Source organism: Microplitis mediator, chromosome 6, assembly GCF_029852145.1.
Source record: "Microplitis mediator isolate UGA2020A chromosome 6, iyMicMedi2.1, whole genome shotgun sequence".
Classification (NCBI taxonomy): Eukaryota; Metazoa; Arthropoda; class Insecta; order Hymenoptera; family Braconidae; genus Microplitis; species Microplitis mediator.
In genome coordinates this window covers 13,818,104-13,835,542 of record NC_079974.1, presented here as the reverse complement: position 1 = coordinate 13,835,542, position 17,439 = coordinate 13,818,104, and the positions used below count along the sequence as shown (strand labels likewise).

At 28.2% G+C, this 17,439-nt stretch overlaps 1 protein-coding gene and 1 long non-coding RNA gene across 2 annotated transcripts in view; both read left to right on the top strand.

Annotated features, from left to right (window-relative positions):
• Positions 1–502: 502 nt before the first annotated feature.
• Positions 503–1,437, top strand: LOC130670617 (uncharacterized). The gene is made up of 2 exons (XR_008990363.1): positions 503–1,006; positions 1,147–1,437. It is a non-coding gene; the product is annotated as an uncharacterized LOC130670617 (long non-coding RNA).
• Positions 1,438–1,823: 386 nt separating this feature from the next.
• The window catches only part of LOC130670539 (atos homolog protein A), a 125,224-nt gene continuing 109,608 nt past the window's right edge, over positions 1,824–17,439 (top strand). Inside the window, exon 1 of the mRNA XM_057473956.1 lies at positions 1,824–2,058. The gene's annotated coding sequence lies outside the window, so the exon portion shown is untranslated. The remainder of the gene's footprint in view (positions 2,059–17,439) is intronic.

The following is a 17,439-nucleotide window of genomic DNA, read 5'->3' as shown; positions in this document are numbered from 1 at the left end:
TACAACTCTCCTTAATATTTCTCTATTCTGCATATCTCTATGACACAACAATTTTATGAAAAAAATCGCCACGCGATTGCTGGTGGTCAAGGTTACTAGAATAGTAACCTTGCTGGTGGTAAGATACAAAATCATTCGTAAAGCTTAGTTTTTTTTTTCATGAGAGAAATGTTGAAACTGACTTTAGTCAACATAGAAAAATTTTTAAATAGAAAAATTTTTTCATAAAATTGTTGTGTCATAGAGATATGCAGAATAGAGAAATATTAAGGAGAGTTGTATTAGTTATGGAGAAATTCCATAATATAAACATGTTAACACCTAATTCTATCATATTATTGTAAATTTTGTAGAGACTTAATTTTCATAGAGATATATAATATAGAGATATTTTGGACATGAATTATTTTCACATATATTTATACTTAATAGAATAAGTTTACATAGAGATAATTTTACATAGAATTATTTTGCAACATAAATATATTTAGTATTGATATTTTCGCATAGAAATCTATTTAAGAGAGTTGTATGTTGGTAGAGTACTAAAAGTAGAGAAGTAAAAGGCACGCTTGTAACTGGGTACGGTATGAATACCCGCCGCTGATTGTACGTTGTTCAGATGTCCCTTTAGGGCTATCTAATAGCACCCTGTTCGAACAAAAAAAGTTATTAAACGAACATTTAAGAACAAATGACGATCAAACGATTTGTCGATATCAAATTTAAAAAAAATTAACTTTTGGTGCCAGGTTCATGGAGTTGAGCGCACTAATTTTTCTGTATTTGCACTCATTGACAAAAGATGGAAGCACAGTTGTGAAACACCAGAGAAAATTTTAGGACTCGATGGGTTATTTTCTTTTGTACCATCTAACCAATATTGTCTTACACTGTATATTTAACGATTTTGTCTACGAATACTGTTGACGATTATCACTGAAATTAGTCTGTTTTAATTGTATTTTTTTTCTAAATTTTATACAATCTCATAAAAATCTATCAGGTATTAATCATTTAATATTGTATAACTTTTTTATTCACAAAAATATCCATTGGAAAAAAAAATACATCAATTTTTGAATTTATCCAACATAACCTAAGTAAAATCACATGTTTAATATTTTATGTTTTTTTTTTTTACAGAATGTCCGGACGAGAAGGTGGCAAAAAAAAACCACTAAAGGCTCCAAAAAAAGAAAGCAAAGAAATGGATGACGACGATCTTGCATTCAAGCAAAAACAAAAAGAGCAACAGAAAGCTTTAGCAGAAGCTGCAAAAAAGGCTGGCCAAAAAGGGCCTTTGGTCACTGGAGGAATAAAAAAATCCGGCAAGAAATAACAATAATTTTTTAAATATTTATTTAATAAAAATTAAATCGAAACTATAGATTATACTTAATTATTGAGTTAATAAAATTTAATATTAAACGTTAATTTATTATAATTTATTTACCTCTTGTATACTTTTACTATTTGCGCCAATTAAAATTTGTAAATTAATTGTTTATAAATAAATATTCGTCGCTGAATTATAAAACGTTTATTATTTAGTTTCATAATAAAATAATGTAGATTTTAAAAAAAAAATTTTCTAGAATAATTTTTCAGTTAACATAAATTATAAAAAAAATACAGTGAAAAGCGATATAAACAAACCATTCATTTAGATATATCTTGAGAATTCTAGAACATTTTAATCTATTAGGTTGGCTAGTATATTTTTATTGATAAAGAGCTGTCAGGAGGGAACACTTGAGTCAGTTGGCAACAGGCGGGTGATGTGGTTGTGTGTAGTTAATTTTGAGCTTTGCCTCTCTATTTTTCTTGTCTTTATGTAAAGGAGTAGTTTTGTTTTTTTTTTTTTTTTTCGTTGTGAATCAGTGTTCTTAATTGATTGTCAAAATTTAATGTTCCATCAGTCGGAAACAATAAATCGGTTGTGCTCACGACAATTACAGAAATATCTATGATAATGAATAATAGTAAAATTATTTGACCCATAAAATTGACTCCGAGGTCTTTGGATCATACTCTTTTGATTGTTTTTTTCAATCGGTAAGATTTATATTTTATTCACCTATGAAATGTTTTTCATCCATTATTTAAAAAATTAATTGATCAAAATATGAGTTATTGATAATCATTTAGTGTCATTATAAATAATGTTATATAAAAGAATCAGAAATTACGACACCATATTGAGAAGCTTTCATTAATTCAGTCATAATTACAAGTTTTAATATTCTTCGATAACATTGACCAAAACTAATAAATAAAATTTATTTATATCGTATTATACTTGATCAACATTAATGGCAAAGTTTGTTAAGTAAATGCTGCAATCAAGGACAAAACATACTCGTGCCTGTAGAGTTTTGAGCGTCATGCGCACCTTCTGCTATACTCAATTCGTATAGGCTTGTGTAATGCAACATGAAAGCAATTTATATACAAATTGCGACTGTTGTCTATTTAAGTCGTATCAACGGTTTCTTCCTGCAAGATCTCTTTTTTTATTCATTAGGGCCCATTTTTTATATTCGTACTAATGACTGTGTGGTCATTGACAATGACGTGATAATGATTTTCTATCTAAAAAAACAAAAATAAATAGAACAATAAAATACTGCGAATAAGTCAACAACTTTTTTTAATATGACAGAAAACATACACAATTGTATTTATGATAGATCAAACATAAATATCTAACGGACAGACGAACAACTGATTTGACCTACATTTATAAAAGAATAAGTGGTCAATGGATATGTGAAATGAATATTTTCATACACTATTTGCACACGTTGACAAACGCGCAGTTGCAAAGCTTTATATAAATATATGATTTTGATAAAGTTTATATTTTCAAATTGTAAAAATATCTCAGGAAATAATATTTGACTGGAATATTGTGGAATATTTTCTTTCTTTCTAATAATTATTTGCTAATGTGCTTTCATTATGCTTACTTGAATAGTAATAATAATTGTAGTATTCAAAAAATGAATCAGTAAATTTAAACATAAGTCTGAAAAGAAATATGTCAACAATTCTTTTAACTACTTGTTATATATGTATAAATGAATATATTGTTTGAATAGAGTTGATTGCGCTATTAGCTTATCGAACTTTTTATGCGAGCTTGTTTCGTTGGCTTGCATAAAAAATACAGAAAACAAAAGTTTTCTTAATACGAAAAAAAATCTCTTGGCGCAATAAATTTTTTCTCGCCTCAAAAATATTTTTTTCGCCACAAGAAAATTTTTATTTTCAATATATAATTCAAAAAATATTTATATAGGGGTGAGTAAAAATATTTTGCGTCAAGGCATTCTTCTATTCTGTGTACGGGTAATTGTAGGTTCAAGTTGATTTCACTCTACTTGAAAGTCTCTTCCTTCTTGTTTTGTCCATGAGTCGTTGAAAATGAAATCCAGCAGCCACTAATGAAGCAAACTAAATCAATTTTTTTCTTATAAATTTAAAAAACAGTATCATGTTTCCTTAATTCCGTTACTTAAGTGAAAGCGTCTTTAGAGAGAAGGGAATAACAGAAAAAATATGCAAGCCTCACGAAGCTTGGTATTATTCGTTTCAGCCTAAGAGAAAGGATTCTAATGTTTTAATGCAAGATTTAGTATGAACAATCTCATGCCTTTCGTAAAATTATCTTAAACTATAATTACTGCATTACATGCAATTTTATCCACAACTAGGTCTACATTCATAGTTATATGTCGATAGCTTAGCTTTCACTTTTTGTGTTGAGCGTATACACATTATTAATATTCCTGAGCCATAGCTCAGCAATATTAATACTTGAAAAAAATCGATATTAGTAAATACTTGAAAAAATGAACTTAATTTGGGAGTAGACGTCAATTTTTATTCACTGAAAAAAAGATTTATTTGAGCCAAATATATCGTATATTTGGGTATGGCCAAATAAATATTTAATTGTGAGAAAGATATAATATATTTGAGTAATTTAATTGCGTGAAATGAGTGATTTATTTGTGGTAAAGAAATGATTTTAGGTTATTTGTCACAAATTTAATATGTTTAACACAAATATATCAATTACTTACCACAAATAAATTATATATTTCCGTCAAATTATAAAATTATTTGAATCAACTGTCTCATTTAGATGTACCAAATATATTTATTTGTCATTAAGAAATATTAAAAAAAAAAGCCACAAATAAATTGATTTATTTGAGACAAATATTTATTTTTTTCAGTGTTTGAAAAGTATATTAAAATAAGAAGTGTAATAAATTGTGGAAGTTGATCGAATTATTACATTATAAATCATTTGAAACTGTCCTAAAAATAGTCAGAATAGCTTTCAAAGATTTTAAAGCGTCGACATCGGGTGAAAAACTGATTTTCGAAAATCAGATCAAAAAGAATAATTTGTTGTTTTGAAAATTTTTACTTTTTATAGTAGAAAATTGACATATTTGTTAACATTAGTATACTAGTGTTCTTTGTTCTTTAAAATAATAAAAAATGGTAGGGGATTTGAATTGTCAATCCGTGAACGTCATCTTCGCCTTCTAGTTGTATTGAAAAGCTTTACCAAGACACCAAACTGCACATGCTCACTATAAATGAGCAGAGATCAGCTGTTGAGCAACCATTTTGGAGGGCTCGTCTCAGCTGTGCGATCGAACACTCAACTGACCTCGCTAACCATCTTATCCCCTTCTATTTCACTAACTCGTTGTATCGTCAAGCATCAGTCAATTCGCTACCAAGTTTTTATTCCATAAATTACAATTATTTACTGTAAAAATCAATCGAGATAATTAGTTTACTTCGAAACTTTTTGAAACTGTATAATTTAACATTTTTATATTAATGGGTTATTTTTTATGCTAATAAGCATAATATAAATTCTGATCCAAGTAGATCAATAGAATCCTTGGACATTAAAGTGAACTAGGTTTGTTTTCTCGAACGTTTGTTATTTTCCTTTATTAGAAATAAAAGTAGATATTTTCGAAGTTAACCGATCTCTGATGATTTTTAGATTATTCAAAAAACGATGAATTATAAAAAAAAATACGAATGAACCTCGCTGGCAGAAGGTCACAATAGAGTTGAAACTTTTTTATAGTTAAGCCAATCTGAATAAATAAATTAATTAATATAAATATTAGACTAGGTCAAAAAATTCGGCTACTTTTTTTTTTTTAAAGTGTATCAAAAATATTATTTGGAATGACAAAAAAAATTATTGTAAAAATTTGAGCCCTTAATATTAACCCGTCAGCACTCCCGTTATGAGCATTTTGCTCACAGGACACTATTCAACTTATAGGATGTCGCTGTCACGCAAGCAAAACACTAAAAATCACGGGAGTGCTGACGGGTTAATATGAAGAGGTCTATTATAGTAATTTTTGATTTTTTTTTTACTGAACGGGTTTTTGTCTCATAACTCCCAAGTCATCAAGATAAACGAAATTGACACTAAAACTTTGCTTGAGAGAAAATTAATGCTCTACAAAAAAGGTCTGATTGAAATTTTCTGTCAGATGAACCGTTTCCTTATAATAATGCCTTAATCATTGGCATGATTTAAAAATTTTATTTTTCAAGTTTGTAATTTTATAATTTATATAAAAATCAGTATCCAGAAAAAAGCCAATAAATATTCTTAAAGGAAATTAAATGCTCTACCAAAAAAGAATCTTAACAATTCTTGCTAAATTCACTCCAAAAGTTATTCAAGGTTATTGAAATCGTTTTGTTTTAAACTTAACCTTGAATAACTTTTGATTTTAAAATCATACCAATGTTCAAAGCATTATTATAAGGAAACGGATCATCTGACGGAAAATTCCGATCAGACCTTTTTTGTAGAACATTCAATTTCCCTCAAGAAATGTATTCAAGTCAATTTCGTTTATCTCGATGGCTTGAGAGTTATGAGACAAAAACCGGTTCAGTAATAAAAAAAAACAAGAATTGCGATGATAGACCCCTCAATATTAATATTAAGGGCTCAAATTTTCACAATAATTTTCCTTTGTCATCCCAAATAATATTTCCCCCATGAAAAAAATTTATAAAAAAAATATATGTTAAAATATAAAAAAATATATTTATCATATAAAAAAAATATATTAAAAATACATAAAAAATATATTTTAAGGTAATTTGGTAGCCGCATTCCGGAGTCAAAACAATGTCGAAATTTTTTTTTTTTCTTTGACTTTAATCATTCAATAAAGTCCATAATAATTTACAATAATTAGTAACTATATTTTATAAGCTATAATTAATATGCAGAAAAAAATACTAATAATTTTTTTTCAAATTATATAAATTATTTTGACTGCAACTAGACAGTACCAACAGTTGTTATTTGATAAAAGTTGGTACTTGTGTTTACACTAGTTTCTTTGACAGTTTAATGTGTGTCACATGTATGTGTAGTAAATATAACCTTATAATCCCGGTAAATTTTTGACAGTTCATGATAATACGATAAATGTAACAGACACACACAATTTAAAAAAAAATTATTTATAAATGTAAATAATGTACTAATCTTCGCATCTAATAATTTTTTTGTTTATAAAAAACGTTAATTATTTTTTGTTTAATTTTAATAATGGAAATATAAACTCTCACGTAATTTTTAGATATCTTATTGATGATAAGTATTCATTATTATTATTTATTCAACTCTTTAGTTTGTATTTGTTACCAGTCCAGTATTTAACGAACATCATATAAATATATGTTTATACTGTGAATGTAAACAATAACTTAAATTTCGCGCGTACAGCAGAGCCGCCATTTTTTCCCTAGTATAAATAAGAGGGGCGCAGAATGGGTTACAAAACAAAGACAGAAATCTTTCTGTCACACAAAAAATTTAATTAAAAAAAAACCATGTGGTAAATTGTTTCGAAATTTGGTAGGTAGATATTTTAGATATTATATCATAGACTGAATAGTTTTTTCGCCTAGGTTAACTGTGCCACTTTTTTACAAATTATAAACTTCCTGCTAAGTTGAATAAAGACAGCCATAAGAGCCCATGTATTTTTACGAAAGTTTAATTGATTATATTTTTTAAACGGTGTGGTAAAAAATTCTGGTTTTTTGTTTTCAAGGGCTTAAAAATATAATCTTTGAAATTATCATAATTAAAGTAAGGGTTAACTGTTGGAGGTTTGACTACCAAATTACCTTAAATAGCTAACTTTTGGCCGATTTTCGTATATATTTTATATATTTTAAATATATTAAAAATCCCACCAAAAACAGATTCTCTATTATAAGGTCGCGCCAAGTACACGTTCAACGTTTATCCCTTACTGCATAAAACATAATTTTTTTACAAAAAATACTGAAATCAAAAAACAAAAATACCAAGTAACTGCGATACGGTAAAGATAGAAAAACTTATTATTTTGAAAATATACAAATAAAAAAAAAGTTATTTGAATGTACTTGGTGTGCGCTATTAAGGACAATCAATTCAAAATATTATCTAAATATCAAACATTTCGAAGATATAACACAGTTATATTATACATTATTTTAAGAATATACAGATCAAAAGAAGTAATTTAAATGTAATTGTTGTGTACTATTAAAGTTAATTGAACCAAAATCAATTTAAAATACGATCTAAATATAAAATAATTAAAAGGTATGACGTCACTAAAGAATATATATTTTTTGCATTAGCGCACACCAAGTACATTCAAATAACTTTTTTTTATTTGTATATTTTCAAAATAATAAGTTTTTCTATCTTTACCATATCGCAGTTACTTGGTATTTTTGTTTTTTGATTTCAGTATTTTTTGTAAAAAAATTATGTTTTATGCAGTAAGGGATAAACGTTGAACGTGTACTTGGCGTGACCTTATAATAGAGAATCTGTTTTTGGTGGGATTTGATGTTGTTTTTGTAGGATTAAAAATCATTTTATTTTTTTCTAAAAAAAGTACATAAGCATTTTTTGCATTAGAAGGCCACCGTACTGATTGAATATGTAAATCGTCTATTTCTATTCATGCTGAATTTTTTTTTATCATGGTAATAAAATGATTAGATTTTTCATCGCTTTCAGCATTCTGAAAAATTTGACGTTGAAATTATCTGAAATTAGCTGCCCGAATTTGTCGACAATTTGACAGCAAAAGTTGGAAAGAAAAATTTGCAGTTTATTTTTTCCTCAATTTAGAGGTAACTTTTTACTAAAAAAAAAAAGTCGGTAATGTTTATTCTTACCATTACAGAAGGTAAGCAAACTGATACATAAAATAAATTGATATGAGAATTTGCCTGAAAATGGACGACAACTTTTTTCTTGTCAACTTTTGACGTGAATTTGCATTCTGATTCGGGTAGTAAATTTACGTCAATTTGTATAGCAAGTTGCATACAAATTGTCTTCAAAAACGGAAAAGTCCGAAGTTGCCGGACATTTGTCGAAAATCTAGGAAACTTTTGTAAAGTAAACTTTTACTATAGCAAACTGTGCTATTAGGATATTGATGATAAAGAAGTGGAAGAAAAATTTCCCTGATAGCCAAGTTGGCAGCAACTTGGTGACAATCTACTGCCGCAACCTGTCGCTAAGTTGGCCGCAAAAGTTGGCATTTCCATAAGTTGATGGCAACTTTCTGAGAAAGTTGGTAGCAAAAGTTGTCATTACATTAGTGGACCGAAAGTTGTTCACAAGTTTCTCAGAAAGTTGTCGATAGGTTGCGACAATAGATTGGCTTCAAATTTCCGGGAAACTTGTAGTCAACAGTTACAAAAGCTGAAAGTTGTCGACAACTCGTCGTCAAGATGGTCAGAACTCATATGCACCAACTATCTGATCAAAAACTCTGGCTATCATTGAAACAAAATTAATTATGAGTTTATTGTAGATCGGTTTTTTTTTTTTTTGTTTTTTTTTTTTTCACCCAAGTAAATGATAAATAATCACATGACAATTCAGGATGACGTATATTGCATGCTTGACATTCTTTATATTATAAATAGATCAGAATAAATGACAACAAGTTTGCCGAGCAGATGTCTCTCCAAATTTAGCAGCAAATATACGTCAACTTCTGCTGTTCAGGTCTGTGACTGCAATTTAAGTGCAACATACTGTACAAATTAACAGAAAGCTGCCCGCAACAGTTGCTTGTTCAACTTTTGCTAGTAATTTGCTGTTCGATCCTGGTAGTAAATTTCAACTAACCCTAATAGCACAGTTTGCTTAGCAAAGATTTACTTTACAAAATTTTTCATCAAATGACCGTTAGCTTTAGGCTTTTCTGTTTTCGACGACAATTTCTATACAACTTGCTATACAAGTTGAGGTAAATTTACTGCTCGAACTAAAATGCAAATTCACTTCAAAAAGTGATTAAAAAAAAGTTGTCAATTTTCAGAGAAATTTTTTTATCAATTCATTGTTAATTAGACTTGAAAAATTGTCAAGTATTTATTTACCGTTAAATTGTAGACACCTTTATTTATCAATTTGTTTACCTTCTGTAATGGGAAAAATGAACACTTCCAACTTTTTTTCTAGTAAAAAAAATTGCCTCTAAATTATGGAGAAATTAACCGCAAAATTTTCTTTCCACTTTTGCTGTCAGATTGTCGAGAAATTCGGGCTGCGAATTTCCAGTAATTTCAACTGTAAAATTATTGTTTTCACGCTAAAGTGGCTATTAAGGAAGTTAAATTTCTAAGTTGATAACAAAATGGCTATCAGGGTTAGTTCAATCAAAGTAACCTATTATGTATATTATATTTTCAAGTGACTAATGATCCAAACTAATGATTGCTTCAAATATATACAAAATAATTTTGAATATGCTTTGGCATGTATACTACTATAGTCTATAATATGGCTTGCAGGCACACCGTCAAAAGTAAAAATTTCAGAAGTATACCAACTTCAGAAACTCACAGTTAGGAATGTAAAAAATAAAGATGGTTCATAATTCAGAATGACAAATTATCACCTTGTCAAAAACATCGAATCTCTAATCTTTATATCAACACATACTCAGAATTTACAATATTCATTCTTTCGTAATAAAGAATTAACAATATTTAGAATGACAATATTTCAGAAATCCAATACTTCCGAAATTTCAAACTACGAACGCCAATTCTTCAGAATTACATTTTATACGAATGACCATTTTAGTAAAATTTTCTAAGCTTTGCTGACAGTCGGTATTACAGACTTTCCCTATGAATTTACCATTATCATGTGAGTGCTTTGGCGGATTGATTGGGTTTAAAAAATTTGTATGACTCGTTATGTAATAATTATATATGAATTTTACGAGTTTAATTTGTATGAAACGATTATATTGAATGTACTGAATTAAGATAGAAGTGCTATTTATGGCCAGTGTTTTATTTTTAGACCTTTAATATTTCATTTGAATTAATGGAGAAGTATAAAAAAAAAAAAATTCATTCTAATACAGTAAAAAAAATCGGTCTGTCAGTTGACCCTGCGGGCCAGCCCCCAAACTTCCCGCTGTTTTCGAGCTCGTTGAGCCAATTTTGTATACAATTACTATCACAATTATTATTAGTATAAATTTCATATATAATTTGTATACAATTACTATCACAATAATTATTTGTATTAATTTTATATATAATTTGTATACAATTACTATCACAATAATTACTGTCATAGAAAATCGATAGAAAATTGACAGAAAACAAAAACTTGTTGCTGTCAGAGAAAATCCATAGGAAATTGACAGAAAACAAAAACTTGTTGCTGTCATAGAAAATCGATAGAAAATCAATAGAAAATCAGTCTGTCAGTTGACCCTGCGGGCCAGCCCCAAAACTTTCCGCTGTTTTCGAGCTCGCTGAGCTCGAAAACATTATTGTGATTACATTTTCGAGCTCTTTGAGCTCGCAAATACTTTTGTATGCCATTGTTTTGTAAAAAACCATTTTTTAGCATTTCCTTCTCCCACGATATCTCGCGAACGAATTAACCGATTTTGATGGTTAAGGTGGCAATCGACGCGTTTTATCAAGTTCTGGAGCTGATCAGATTTTGAAATTGATTTATTCAGTCGTTTTTGAGAAATTTCAAAAAAACCAAGGAAAAAATTTTTTTTGAATTCTTTCGTTAACGGTTTCTCTTGAACGAATGGACCGATTTTGATGGTTGAGGTGGCATTCGACGCGGCTTATAGAGTTTCAGAGCTGATTAAATTTTGGAATCAATCCATCGATCAAATTAAAAGTTATCCAAATAAAACATTTTCGAAAAAAATTTTATTTTTGAAATATCTCTGAACGCACCTTACCGATTAAGTTCAAATTTTCACGGCTTCAAGACATTAACAAGCCGCGTCGAATGACACCTCAACGATCAAAATCGGTTCATCCGTTCAAGAGTTATGAATATTTACATACATACATACGTACGTACGTACGTACGTACACACATACATACACTCGGACATCATCGTGAAATTAGTCAGAATAGCTTCTTAAGACCTCGAAACGTCGACATCTGATGGAAATTCAATTTTCGTAAATCAGACCGAAACCAATAACTTCCCGAATTTTTGAAAATTTACAATTTTCTTAGCGGGAAGTTAAAAATTCCCTTTAAATGAATTAAAAAAAATTCATCATATCATTACGTACTTTGCGTATTATTTTATTAAAATTTTTGAAGTAACCAAAACTGGTACTAAAGTGGTCAAAAATGGTACTTCTATCCTATATGAATTATAAAATAAAATTCAAATAAGATATTGAAAATAATACACGGATCAATGTCCAATAGAATGAATCAATTATTCTTGAATTATAATTATTATTTAAAATATTGGACCTAATAAAACATAAACATATATGTTAATTATAAATTTATAAATAAAAAATGCATCTGGATTTGATTTAGGCTGTATTTTTATTCATCACACAAGCATTAATAATAATTAAGTTACAGTAATAATAATCCGAAAATTCCCATAGAATCCAATCACATGCGAAAAAAACGACATTGAAACCAATACAGTCTATAGGATTCTATGCGGTTTTTGTCGCAGTTACGTGGATTCTACAAGAATTTTTGGACAGGGTATATACTGATATACATCAAGATTAGTTTCGATTAAAATTTAGTTTAGTTAAATTGATAATATTTAAAATCTAAAAACTATTTTTAAACAGATGAGATTATATTGTTTATTAGTATGTGTTAAAAAAATTATGTCACTAATTTTACGATTTTATGTTGAAGCTTAAATAATTATAACTCAACTATTCTTTCTAAACATGAATAAGTCAATATTCACTAATTCTGAGTGCCAACCGAACCACTTTTTGAAATTAGCGGTTCGGTTTGCACTTGGCATTAGTAAATCTTCACTTATTTTCACTTATTCATGTTTAGAGAGTTATTAGAACTTAATTATTACTGGCCACAAATAGCACTTCTATCTTAATTCAGTACATTCAATATAATCGTTTCATACAAATTAAACTCGTAAAATTCATATATAATTATTACATAACGAGTCATACAAATTTTTTAAACCCAATCAATCCGCCAAAGCACTCACATGATAATGGTAAATTCATAGGGAAAGTCTGTAATACCGACTGTCAGCAAAGCTTAGAAAATTTTACTAAAATGGTCATTCGTATAAAATGTAATTCTGAAGAATTGGCGTTCGTAGTTTGAAATTTCGGAAGTATTGGATTTCCGAAATATTGTCATTCTAAATATTGTTAATTCTTTATTACGAAAGAATGAATATTGTAAATTCTGAGTATGTGTTGATATAAAGATTAGAGATTCGATGTTTTTGACAAGGTGATAATTTGTCATTCTGAATTATGAACCATCTTTATTGTTTACATTCCTAGCTGTGAGTTTCTGAAGTTGGTATACTTTTGAAATTTTTACTTTTGACGGTGTGCCTGCAAGCCTATAATATAATACTCGATATCTCATATAGTATTTGAGAGCAGTGCTACCACCATGACAAATGTCGAAAAATGGACAATTATGTAAAAAAATTAGTAGGATCACAAAACGTGGGCAAGCATATTTCAATAGAGTATATTATTGTTTATTAATAATTAATTGTTAGAAAAAGAACTAATTCAGTAAAAAATGAATAGAATATATAATAATTTATACTTTTGAAAGTTGTTTACGGCTTAAAAAAATATTTTATGGCAATTAAAAATTTGGAGCTGTCAAAATGAGGTCTGTCTACAGAATAGAGACACAGCAGGCTCGCGCTACACACTCACACACATACGTGTGTTTGAACGTGTACTTGGCGCGAGACACTGCCGTGTCTCTGAATATATAAAAATTACATATGTAAAAATATACGAAAAATATACTTTTCTTATATTTAAAAATATAAAAAAAATATATTAGTAATATGTTTTAAATCTATAAAAAATATAATTATGAAAATATAAAAAAATTATATAAAAAATATATTTTTAATTCAACCAACAACCTAAGTAAAAAAAATATAAAAAAATTATATAAAAAATTTATTATTAAGTTGATTAACAACATAGAAAAAGAAATATAAAAAGCTTATACAAAAAAAATATTTTTTATATGTAATTTTTGTATATTTTTAAATATAAAAAAAGTATATTTTTTGTATATTTTTATACATGCCCCGGGAAAAAATGATCAGACCTGACCATGCCTGTTCATGTATGATCAGGCCTGCAATTAGAGCTGATCATGCCTGAAATTAGACATGATCAGGCCTGATCATACTTGTCCATGCCTGTTCATGTCTGAAGCGTTAAATACAGTCAGGTCTGATCATGCCTGTTCATGTCTGAAGCGTTAAATACGCTCAGGCCTGATCATACCTGTCCATGCCTGTTCATGCCTGGTCATATATGTTCATGTCTGTTCATGGCTGTTCATGTCTGCTCATAGATCTAAAATTTTGTTGACCAAGAATCTATCACGTATAAGATTTTTATTACTTGAAGTTCATACGAAACATACTTTTCAACTAAATCTCTAAGGTCAGTGGGTAGCGAGTTACACTTTCGAGCGCAAGGTCCACGGTTCAAATCCTGCACACGCCCGAATTTTTGATTTTTTTTATTTTTATAGCAATAATTATATACATGTATAATTGAATATAGTTATACATAATTATATATAATTATATAGGGCCATTTTTTATATATAATTTTTTTACCCGGATGGGCATGAACAGACATGAACATACCTGATTAGAACTGGTCAGGCATGGTCATTTTTCATGTCTGATCAGGCCTGAAGACTCATGCCTGTTCATGTCTGATCAGGTCTGATCATTTTTTCCCGGGCATGTATTTTTTATGTATTCTAAGATTTATTTTTAATATATAAAATATATACGGAAAACGGCCAAAAGTTGGCTATTTAAAATATATTTTTTATACATAATATATATATATTTATATATTTTTTATGTATTTTTAATATATTTTTTTTATATGAAAAATATATTTTTTTTATGTTGAACATATATTTTTTTCATAAATTTTTTTCATGGGGGTTTCAATATATGTACTTTAAAATAAACAAATTTTCGATTTTTTTGGGCCAGTCTAATAAATAAATAAATGAATATATAAATATATACATTCATAACAAATATTTTTTTAACTTCCCGCTAAGAAAATCGACGATTTTCGAAAAATTCGGGAAGTTATTGTTTTCGCCCCGATTTGCAAAAATCGAAATTTTATCAGATGTCGACGTTTTGAGGTCTTAGGAAGCTATTCTGACTATTTTCAGAATGATGTCCGAGTGTCTGTATGTATGTATGTATGTATGTATGTATGTATGTATGTATGTATGTATGTATGAGGGTGATCCAAAAAATAACAAATTTTTTTTTTTCTCGGAAACAGGTTCAAAATTTTCATTTAGATAAAAAAAGACGCCTGTGAAAGTTAGAGCTCTTAATATTAACATTAAGAGGTTCCTTATCGCACTTTTCTATTTTCCATAAGAATAACATGGAAAAAATTTTTTTTACGTCTTCTAATTTTTATAAGTAGCTAACGATGCGTCGTAGGAATAATTGGCAGGCAAATTGTTGCAGGTAATTGAATGCTCTACAAAAAAAGATTCTTATCATTTTTTCAGGAATCTATTTGTTCAAAAGTTATTTGAGGTTGAAGTCGAATTCATATTAAATTTTGAGATTTTCTTACTTTTTCGGTGGAATTATCAGACCTATTACAAAATATCATTGGACCTTTTTTGTAGATAACTTCATCCCCTAGAAGTTATTTGTAATAAAGTTTTTTCGAATTCCGCATTGTTTTCTAGTTATTTTTATTATAATGTCATGCTCATAAAAAAAATAGTCTTCTGATCGATTTTAAGAGCTTGACATTCGAATAAAATAACTAGAAAACAATGCTGAATTTGAAAAAACTTTATAAGAAATAAATTCTAGGGGATGAAATTGTCTAAAAAAAAAGTCCAATGATATTTTGTAATAGGTCTGATAATTCCAACGGAAAAGTAAGAAAATCTCAAAATTTAATATGAATTCGACTTCAACCTCAAATAACTTTTGAACAAATAGATTCCTCAAAAAATGATAAGAATCTTTTTTTGTAGAGCATTAAATTACCTACATAAATATGCCTGCCAATTATTCCTATGACACATCGTTAGCTACTAATAAAAATCAGAAGACGTAAAAAAAATTTTTTCCATGTTATTCTTATGGAAAATAGAAAAGTGCGATAAGGAACCTCTTAATGTTAATATTAAGAGCTCTAACTTTTACAGACGTCTTTTCTTATCTAAATGAAACTTTTGAACCTGTTTCCGAGAAAAAAAAAAATTTTTTTTATTTTTTGGATCATCCTAGTATTAGGGTTATTCTTTTTGAACGAATATTTTTTTTTCACTCCCACTTGAAAATATTGTTATAGATATGGAAAAAAAAATTCCCTGCAAGTTTCAGCCCTTAATTTTAATTTTAAGTACTTTATATTTGATTTTGAAGTCCCAGGTAGAAAGTAATCAATGGAATTAGCTTGTATTAAGCTAATTTTATCAGTTTTAGCCTAAAATTAGCCAACAAACTATGGTTAACACAAGGTTAGTTGGTAACGCTTTGTATCGCTAACATAAAGCTTGCAGTTTTAGCTTGCATAAACAGTGACAATTTAGCTTACTATAAGGTTAAAAGTATATCTTATTCTTAGCTAGAATAGATTTAGTAATTTAAGTTTGAAAACATGTTTACAGAGAAAAATTTTTTATTATTTTTTTTTTTTTTGTACACAAACATCAGATATTGGGCATTAAATGTGTAGTGTTATATATATTTTCCCTAGCGGTTTTGACGTCACCGTATAAACATTTATCTGAAAATAATAATAAAATTTATTTAAAATCATAAAACAATTAATAAGACGATTTGAGGTTATGCATTACCTTAGATGTAAATCAACTACAAATACATTTCAGAATTATTCTAGTCACATTCAATGGAGAAAAATATATAAGTTTTATTAGTATATAAATCATAAATTAACTTTTGTTTGTTGAAATATTTTAAACTTACCCTAATAATAGTGCAATATAAATAATAAACTTTGATTATAACTTGCAATCAACCTCTGTCTAACAAACAAGCTTCCAAGTAGATGGCACTTTTTACTGCCGTGAAGCTAAATTCATTATTAGTCTGTAAATTACTTATTAGTCAGTAAATTTATTCAAAGCTACTGATCTTTCAGTAAATTTTGTAACCACTGAAAAAATCAGTAACATTTTTACTGATTTAACTTAAGAGAGTAAGGACGTTCTAAAAAATTCAATTTTTTTATTATGAGCATTAAAAACTTGTGATTCAATAAATTAAAAAAAATCGAAACTTACTTGCTTAGTATATATTTTTCTTTCTACATGTTGAAAATAAAATTGAACTTATTCATTACTTATAATCAATAACACAAAATCCTAATTAACCTCAAACTTCAGTTTTCAATGTACGCTTGGAGTAATGTTAGCAGATAAGGTAGTTTTAAGTTTAGAATCCAAGCTTAGAACAAATCTTATCATATGCGTGGAAAAAGAGCTAACAGCAAGGTATATTTGAAGATTAGTTACACTCTAAAGACTTGTCATAGAATTCATCCTAATAACAACCTAGAATAAAGCTTACAAAACAAGACTTAGATGTTAAGCTAAAATAAAGCTATTTTGAAGTTTCAAACTTGTCCGACTAAGACAATTTTCTACCTGGGGTTTTCCCATTTAAAATAGATAGGAAAGTTGGGATTTTTTTTTTAATTCTCTATAACTTAGCCGCATTTCAAGTTATCGGGTCGCCGTTAGCGGCATTTTGTAGGCAATTTGATACTCTTCAAAAGTCTCCTTAATAG